General features: G+C 46.8%; 1 long non-coding RNA gene across 1 annotated transcript in view; it reads right to left on the bottom strand.

Annotated features, from left to right (window-relative positions):
* The window catches only part of LOC112605191, a 31,495-nt gene that overhangs the window by 5,902 nt on the left and 15,849 nt on the right, over nucleotides 1–9,744 (bottom strand). Inside the window, exons 2-4 of the long non-coding RNA XR_003115371.1 lie at nucleotides 1,660–1,778; nucleotides 885–975; nucleotides 376–505 (exon numbers count right to left, since the gene is read on the bottom strand). This is a non-coding gene — a long non-coding RNA (uncharacterized LOC112605191). The remainder of the gene's footprint in view (nucleotides 1–375; nucleotides 506–884; nucleotides 976–1,659; nucleotides 1,779–9,744) is intronic.

Here is a 9,744-nt window from a genome sequence, read left to right as displayed (position 1 = left end):
GGCAGGGGTTGCAGTGAGCAAACCGCCCCACACTCTACCCCCGGGGCGACAGAACGAGACCCCCACAAAAAAAAAAAAAAAAAAAACCCCCAACTGTATCAACCAGGGTCCAGTTAAGACACAGAAACCATACTATAATTTGGTTGGGGAAAGTTCTATGTAAAAAAAATTGGCTGCTAAGCAGCAACAAAAGAGAATTGGCTGCTAATATGGCAACAAGAAATCTAAAGAATAGAGGACTGACATGTACAGAAAGTGGCCACTATCCCCAGGGCTGAGGCAGAGCACACAAGGATGGAATGACTATGGAAGAGCAGCCCCCGCTACTCGAGCTTAGAGCCAGACCTCGATGGGAAGTACACAGCCATGACTTACTGGGCAGTGCAGTCACTGAGGGGCCTGCTGGCAGGACTCACTGGCAATTCACCTTCTGGGGTCCTGGGAGAAGATGCCTATGGAAACACATGCTGCTGGTCACTGGCCACTGGGCACTACAAAAGCCTGCCTAGATTAAAAAAAAAAAAAAAAAAAACACTAAACTAGGAAATACTGTTCATCCTCCGGTGTCCCCTACTGATGAAGCATATAACATCATACTAGCTAACCAAGGGGAAAGGTTCCAATATCACAAGCATGCAACGAAGGTGGATTTGGAGCTGAGAGGCCAGAGGTCATAACCAGTGCCCCAATCCTGGTGAAATCAAATTCTATGCCTATTCCACACTGGCCCCTGTGCAGCTATATGCAGGTAGAGAAAACAACAACAATATCAACAACCACCACCCAACTGATTGGTCCAACTGGTCTTGTCATTAGGTCTCAAATGGTCATTAGTGTGGCCAGCAATCCTATCACATTTTCATGCTGCTTACTAACCTGCTGACCTGGATGATTATTTGACACCTTCTCCTCACTCCTCAAACATAAAATACCTTTTCCCCAACCCACTCACTCTCTCCGTGATGAACTTGGTTCCTATTTCACAAAGAAAATAGAAGCATTGGGAACTTTTGCAAGCTCGCACCATCACACCTGCACACCTACCAATATCTGCACCCACATCCTTTTCCTTCCCACTGAGTGACAGATATCAGGGCTCCTCTCTAAGGACATCCCCTCTGCTTCTCCCATCAGACTCCCATCCCCTCTTGCCTGCTCAAGAAAATCACTCCGCTTCTCTCTCTTTCTCTTTCTCTCTGTCTCTCTGTCTCTCTCTCTCTCTCTCCTTTCCCGACAGCATCAATTTCTCCCCTCCACTGGACCATTCCTAACAGAATACATAAAATACATCTAAAAAATGCACACACTCTTTACCCCCCACCCCTCCAACTTCTGCCTCATTTCTTTGCTCTTATTTATAGAAAAAGTCTTTTTTATTAACTTGTCTATATTCATTGTCTGCAATTTTTCTCTTCTAACTCCCCTTGCACTTACTCCAGTGAGGTATTTATCACCACCAGACCACTGAGACAGTATTTTCAAGGTCACCAGTAACCAGGGCCACCCCTAGTATACAAAGCCCTGAAAAAATATTTTATAGGACCCTTGTCCATCTAAACAATTTAATTAAAAAAGGTATTTCAAAATGTACAGGCCTATGTGAGGTGTTGACATTTGTCAATGAAGATCTAGAATAATCCATAGAGAAGAGGTACTTACAAATGTGTTTATTGTTCTATCACTGCACGTGAAGATTCTTCATAGAGTTCAGACAACAAATATTCCTGTTCAGATCCAGGAAATATCTGCCCATGCTCTTTTGGTTAATGTTTTATTTCCTATTGTGAGAAAGAGGCAGCAACATTGTTGTCACTCACAATATCATGACTTTTGGAACCTGTTTGTATTGAAACAATATAGTTTTGGGTTTGGGTTTTGGTTTTTTGCCTCTGTGGTTCTCTGATACCATTTGTGTAATGTTGGTTGCATCTTTACTGATGATGCTGCATCATTCATCATGGCACCTGCAAATACTGGCATCCAACCACTCTCTCAGAGGTTGTTTCTGTACTTCATTAATAATGACCACATCCTGGCTAACATGGTGAAACCCCGTCTCTACTAAAAATACAAAAAACTAGCCGGGCGTGGTGGCGGGCGCCTGTAGTCCCAGCTACTCGGAGGCTGAGGCAGGAGAATGGCGTAAACCCGGGAGGCGGAGCTTGCAGTGAGCCGAGATCGCGCCACTGCACTCCAGCCTGGGTGACACAGCGAGACTCCGTCTCAAAAAAATAAATAAATAAATAAAAAATAATGACCAAAATGCAAGCCTTGTCCAGAATATTCAGGAAAGTATGAACGATAATTTATTTTTCATTTGGAGTTTTATAGTGTTAACATAAAGTGACACATCTTCCAACCATGTATTCTCTTGAATTCTTCAGGCCATTATAACTACATTGTTAGAATGTGATCCCTTTCAACATTTCCTGCACCTCCGCTTCTGCACACCACCACCAAAAGAGAGGAAAGGCAAGGAGACGTGACTGGAGCAAGAAAAACAGTGTTTTTCATACAAGGATGTCCATTCCTTGTTGGGAATGGCTTAAGATCGACCTGAGAAAGCAAAACATCGCCATATCATTTGCAGGCAAGGCACTGGTTGGAAGAGCCTGTTGGTGTGGCAAAGCCAAGGTCTTTAAAGTCCTCAGAGAAGGCAGGCACAGCCACCACTGGAGGACTTCCTGATGTGTGGTACAGAGACTGATGAGGGCATGGGGTGAAAACCTTAGGTGCCAGCAGCAAGGGGATGGATATACAGGGTGAAGGAGGCTTGCTGCCATCCTATGCCTTTGAACGCTGCAAATCAGAGATGGTATCATGGAGGAACATGGACAGGTGAGAGCTGAGGCATGGGCCCCCACACACAGCCCAAGCCCGTGTGCTAACAGTTGACCATCAGTAGCCCAGTGCCCTGAATTCATCCTGTGCCTAATGTGAGGATCACCCAAAAGCAGTGTATCAGCACCATTCTGGTGGCTCAATGTCACACAACGGCACCAGCCAGCAGGAACAATCCAATTGCCAGGCTGCCCTCCTGGACAGGGCTGAAGCCACAGAGCCCTCAGACAACGCCACTGATGCAATCTTAGAGTTCCTCAAGGTAACAGGTCAACCCTGCACATGGAGTGGAGATTCAGAAAGGCCCCAGAAAGGAAAAAAACAAGGATCAGGGTCCATGTATGTCCCTGTATGGGGCTGCCATTTGTCCTAACCACCCTGGGTCTGCCACAGCTGAGCCAGCCTTACTGGAAGAGGATTGTATTCTTTTGCCACTTACTGTGTTGCCCTAGCTTCCTTCCAGGGGGTCTTCATTTTGTCCTGGGCTCAACCTTACCTTTGATCACTTTAGAACCCAGGCACAAGATTTCACATTGCTAGGAATCCATTTTCAGTCTTTGAAAAGACCCAGTGATTCTTCAGGAAGCTTGTTATCCCAAAGATGCAGCAGAGACAGAGTTTCCCAGCTTGAAGGGATTTGAAACATCCGTAAAGTTATAGAAATTCATATCCGGAGGAGCCTTAACAGTCATTCAGACCAACGCTTTCTCAGATACCTATACCATCCAATGCCCTAGTTTCCCTGCTGTCTTTTTTGGTTGCTCCTTTTCAGTCTCCTTTGCAGGCTACCCTTTACAGGGCTCAGTCTCCACACTCTTTTGTTCTCTCTAGATTTTCCCCAGGTGACATCACCCAGGTCTATGGCTTTAAATACCATCCATATGTTGATAATTCCCAAATTTATATTTCCAGTCCCAAGCTCTCCACTGAGTTTCAGGCTCATATATCCAAATGTCTACTTCTTGCCATCAGTATATCTTACAAACCTCTCAAGTTTGATGTGCCTAAAACAGGACTCTGGATTTTACCTTTTGTGCGTATCAGTGAGTTCCTCTCTTAGTCTTCCAATCACAGGAAAGGGCTCCACCATCAAGACAGACACGAGCCTAAAACCCAAGAATTCTTCTTGTTTCCTGCCTTCCTTTCCTTCTCTCACATTCGGTCTCTTGGTAGATGTGTTCATTTACTTCCACCATTTCTATCTACTTCTCTTCATCTCCAGTGCCAACGTTCTTGTCCAAGCCATCACTGTCTCTCCCCGAACCATCCAATAGCATCCTAACTGGTTTTCCCTATTCTTATCTCACTTCAATCCATTCTCTGCATATTAGCTTGAGTGATCCTTTCAAGAAGTGAATACAAACCTTAAATCTTTCAACAGTCCTCACTGCATCCAGAATAAAATCCAAGCTCCTATAACTGCCTAATACGGCTTCTGTCCACCTCTAACCTCAAATCTTACCTTCTGCCCTTGCTGTGCTCAAGCCTCTCTGGCCTTTCATTTCCTTAAACACACCAAGCCTTTCCAGCCTCAGAGACTTTACAATTCTTCCTAGAGTGCTCTTCCACTGATTTCTTTAGGTCGTAGTTTGTGGTCATTTGAAAACATGTCCACAAACTCTTTTCTATCCTACGAAAAGGGGGAATCCAATTCCCCTCCCCTTGAACATGCGCTAGCCTCAGTGGCTTGCTACTAATGAATTAAATGGTACAGAAGTGACTGTGTAACTTCTTAGACTAGGTAACCAATGATGGCACAGCCTCTACCTGGTTCTCTGTCTTGTGAGGCTCACCCTTGGAACCCAGCCACCATGCTGTGGCAAAGCCATGCAGACAGTCACCTTGTCTGTTGTTGAGTAAACCAGTGCCTCCTCTTGTGCCTGTGATGCCTGCCAGCACATGTCTTTCTCAGAGGTGGGCATATTGTCTCTTTGGGAAACAATGGGTAGAGGGATTGAAGCAGGAGAATTTTCAGGGAATCACTCTTGCAAAAGATGCTGCACTCTGGCAGACTTGATAATGACAAATATGTCAAGCAACTGAGTTTTAGCAGCAGGGTTCCTTGGGGCCCTGTTCACCAACTTGTGGTTTCCGTAGTGACAGGACAGCTGCCGGGTAGATGGCAGCTTTGGGGCCACCTGCCTGGCTCTGACAATAACTGGCTTTGACAGCTTTGATTGGAATGAAAAGATTTAGGGTCCCTGTGGCTTTCTTAAATTAAACCCTCTCTCCTGGAGTTAGTTTGTTTATCAACATTGTCTTAGATTAGGGGACTTTCCTGTGATGAGGGAGTTCTTTTACCATGATGGTTGACTTGTCGGGGCCACTGGCAGGGTTTCTGAGATCAGGCTCCTCAGAACAGCACAGCAAGGTAAGCCTACACTCTGATGTGCTTCTCAGGCAATGCCTCCAAGGTGCATGTTAACAGTCAGGTCTAATTAGGAAAGAAAACAGGAAACAGACCTGTATTTTAACAGAAAGAATTTAATCTAGGCAATTGAGTAAGCAGGTATTAGAGACTGAAAGGCAAAAAGGAAGTATCAAGATAAACATAGGAATGGTAACTGCCAGAGGCAGCTCTACCTCTGGGGCTGAAGAACGCAGGGAAGATACTGGGGTTGCAATAATTTAGAAGCTTGGAAGAGGAGACCTGCGGAGCTGGGACCTAGGCTTCCAAGGAGGGGTGACTGCATAGTATCTCTGAGGCTGGAGTTGAGGGTCCAGAAAATGTTGGAGACTGGAACCCATTGCTATTGAGGTAAACTGCAAGGTGAAAAGTCATTGTTGGGGCGATGCTCACAGGGACAAGCAGTGAGGAAGAGGCAAGTCCTTGCTCCCTCCTGCCAATTTACCATCCCTCCTTACTGACAGAGCCCCACATGGAGCCAGCTGGCCACAGAGCAGTGTGGTTTGCCAAGTCCCAGCCCCAGAATCACAGGGTAGAGTACAGACAGGTGAGTCTCACCTTACAGACATCAGCTTCATAACCAGCACAGGGAGTGTGAACAAGATGACAATGGTAGGCCCTGAGATAGAACAGCCAGGCCCAAAATACCCACACCTACCCTCCACTGGTAGAAATCTCCTAATGCGGCCAGGAGTGGTGGCTCACGCCTATAATCCCAGCACTTTGGGAGACCAAGGCAGGCGGATCACCTGAGGTTGGGAGTTCAAGACTAGCCTGACCAACATGGAGAAACCCCATCTCTACAAAAAAAAAAAATACAGGGCCAGGCGCGGTGGCTCAAACCTGTAATTCCAGCACTTTGGGAGGCTGAGGCCTCAATCTCATGAGGTCAGGAGATTCAGACCATCTTGGTCAACACGGTGAAACCCCATCTCTACTAAAAATACAAAAAATTAGCCAGGTGTGGTGGCGGGCGCCTGTAGTCCCAGCTACTCGGAAGACTGAAGCAGGAGAATCGCTTGAACCCGGGAGGCAGAGGTTGCAGCAAGCCAAGATCGTGCCACTGCACTCTAGCCTGGGCAACAGAGCTAGACTCCATCTCAAAAAAAAAAAAATACAAAATTAGCTAGGCGTGCTGACACATGCCTGTAATCCTAGCAACTGGGGACGCTGAGGCAGGGGAATCGTTTGAACCTGGGAGGCGGAGGTTGCAGTGTGCCGAGATTGCACCATTGCACTCCAGCCTGGGCAACAAGAGTGAAATTCTGTCTCAAAAAAAAAAAAAAAAAGGAAAATAAAAAGAAAGAAAGAAAAGAAAAGAAATCACCTAATGTGTGCTCAGTTCTTTACACTTTACAAAGAGCTTCTTATGCTATCTTATTTAAAGGCAGAAAACCGCCTATGTGTGCTGGCACTGACCACCACATGAGAACAAGACACCGTCCCAAGCGCCCAGCATTGGTGTCCTTTGCTTTTACTTTGTCCCTGAGCGCCTGAGGAACAGCCTGATGCAGCCTGACCTGAGCATTTCCTGGGATGTGGATGTTTTGTATCTTGGGCATAAGTAGGCAGGTCACCAAGCAGGACAGTAACCCTGCCCCCAACCCTGTGTTAGCCAGAATATCTCTACGAACATTCGTTTCTCATACTGGGTCTCCAGGTAAGTTTACATTTGAAGAGGAAGTTCTGCAGTGAACAATAGCTTGGAAACATTTGCCCTAGAAGGAGAAACCTTCAAGCTGCCAGCCACCAAATAAGCCCCCAAGGCTCACTTCTCATCTTCTCTGCTATGCCCTCTGTCCCTACCAGCCTGAGGCAAATATCAGTCCCTATTGTCCCCTTCCAAGGTTAACCCTACCTCCAAAACCTCTTAAGAGTATCCTTTCAAAGCATGTTGGCAGAGTGGCCTGCTGAGTATCCGGTGTGTGGGTTGGGCCTGTTGTTTTGTATGTATAGTTTGGGGTGTTAATTTTTGTTCATTTGTTGGTTGATGTGTTTTTCTGCGAAAAACCTGTTAATCCACCCTACAAGAAAGGAAGGGTAGGGAAAGGGGGGACACAGTTGGGAAAAGGAATCACATTTTTCCCTTTCCTAAATGGACCCCAAACCTACATCTGCCTCTAATATTGGCAAGAGTATAAACGAAGGCAGTTGGTCAGCACCCCACCTTCTCTTCCCACCCTCAGGTCCACTAGCAGGCACTGAACAAACACCTCAGCCCACACACCCAAAAACTCTGTGCAAAGGTCACTAACAAGAGCCACCCCTTAGCTATCCCTGAGACCTCGGTGAGCTCACCACAGACGGGGCAGATGGAAAAAGGCTCACGCAGCCCTGGAAGAGGCTGGGACATTTGAGCAGGGAATTCTGGGTCCTGGGTTATGAACCACGGACCAAAAGGAGGACTGGCCCTGGGTGGCACACAGACACGGCCCACGAACCTCTTGTCCTGTGGAGCAGGGCCAGCCCCATGAAGACCACAGCAGGGCTCCTAAAACCACAGCCCAGGGTTGCACCTGAGAGAACAAAAGAAACTACTGGGGCAGAGCGGATCCTAGAAGTGAGAGGCACTATAGGTCCAGCCTCTTTCTGAAGCCCCACCCAGAGAAGCACCCTTTGCTGGAAAAGGAATCAGCGGAAGCCAAGGTAAGGGGCCATCACCCAGCAAAAGCCTCCTGTGCCAGACAGAGAAAGAGCAGCCATAGCCATGAAGCTGGCCAGGGCATGGCTTCCTTAGATAGAAGTCTGGGGGAGCCCCATTCAGGCCTGCATAAGCCCCCGGGATTCCAGCAAGACATGGTGGAGGAGGTGGGCTCCCAGAGGTGGACACTGGGCTCCTGCTAGTCATAGCTGAGGACAGCGGGGCTGGGGCAGGGTCGGGAGAGCTGTGGCTACTTACAGACTTATTCCAGGAAAGCAGAAATGTGCAGTACTTTGCCTTGTTGCACTCACCTACTTCAGGCACTTTCCCAGCTCTGCCCACCCCATTCCCACTCTTACATACACAGAGCTCTTGAGTTTACTGTCTTTCATTTTAATGCCTAACATTTAAAATAAGTTTTTAATCATGGAGAAATTCAGACAAATCCAAAAGTAGGTTAAATAGCACAAGGAACCCTCATGTACCCAGCATCAAGATTCAGCAACCATCAATTTATAGTCAATCTTGTTTTACCCAAAAATCCTACTTATTTCTCACCTCTGATATTATTTTGAGGCAAATCCCAAATATATGGTTTGGGATTGGTTTCATCAATTAATATTTTGGTTTCATGAATTAATATTTTGAACTATATCTCAAAAACTGATTCCTTTAAATATCTATATAACCTCAGTGCCTTCACCACACCTAGATAACACAAATTCCTAACATGATCAAGTATCTGGTCAGTGACCTCATTTTCAAGAGTCTCCTAAATACCACTTTTACCTGCCTCGGGAGGGGCTCTGGATGCAGCACAATCAAAAAGCAAGGGGTGGTCAGGCATGGTGGCTGACACCTCTAATCCCAGCACTTTGGGAGGCTGAAGAGGGCAGATTGCTTGAGGTCAGCAGTTCAAGACCAGCTTGGGTAACATGGTGACACCTCGTCTCTACTAAAAATATGGAAATTAGCTGGGTGTGGTCGTGGGCACCTGTAGTCCCAGCTACTCGGGAGGCTGAGGCAGGAGAATCACTTGAACCCAGGAGGTGGAGGTTGCAGTGAGCCGAGATCACAACACTGCACTCCAGCCTGGGTGACGGAGCGAGACTCCATCTCAACAAAAAAAGAAAGGGGCATGAAGTAAGACAGGAAAACAGGTCGCCCTGCTTGTGGCCAGGACCAGACTGGTGGTAAAGTTTCAAATGGGGGACAAAAGGGTGAGAGATGGCCGGGCGCGGCAGCTCATACCTGTAATCCCAGCACTTTGGGAGGCCAAGGCAGGCGGATCACAAAGTCAGGAGGTCAAGACCAGCCTGGCCAACATGGTGAAACCCCGTCTCTACTAAAAATATAAAAATTAGCTGTCAGGTGCCTGTAATCCCAGCTACTTGAGATGCTGAGGCAGGAGAATCGTTTGAACCCGGGAGGCAAAGTTTGCAGTGAGCGGAGATCATGCCATTGCTCTCCAGCCTGGGGAACAGGGTGAGACTCCATCTCCAAAAAGAAAAGAAAGAGAGAAAGAGAGAAAAGAGAGAAAGAGAGAAAGAGAGAAAGAGAGAAAGAAAGAAAGAAAGAAAGAAAGAAAGAAAGAAAGAAAGAAAGAAAGAAAGAAAGAAAGAGAAGAAAGAGAAGAAAGAGAGAGAGAAAGAAAGAGAGAGAGAAAGAACGAAAGAGCGAAAGAAAAAGAGGGAAGGAAGGAAGGAAGGAAGGAAGGAAGGAAGGAAGGAAGGAAGGAAGGAAGGAAGGAAGGAAGGAAGGAAGGAAGGAAGGAAGGAAAGAAAGAAAGAAAAGAAAAGGGAGATGCCCAGAGAGAACCGGGGCTGGGGCAAGGGGGGAGCAGAGAGGGACGAAA

Source organism: Theropithecus gelada, chromosome 13 (assembly GCF_003255815.1).
Source record: "Theropithecus gelada isolate Dixy chromosome 13, Tgel_1.0, whole genome shotgun sequence".
Taxonomy (NCBI): Eukaryota; Metazoa; Chordata; class Mammalia; order Primates; family Cercopithecidae; genus Theropithecus; species Theropithecus gelada.
Note: the sequence above shows the minus strand (reverse complement) of the source record. Positions and strands in the feature narration are given on the sequence as shown.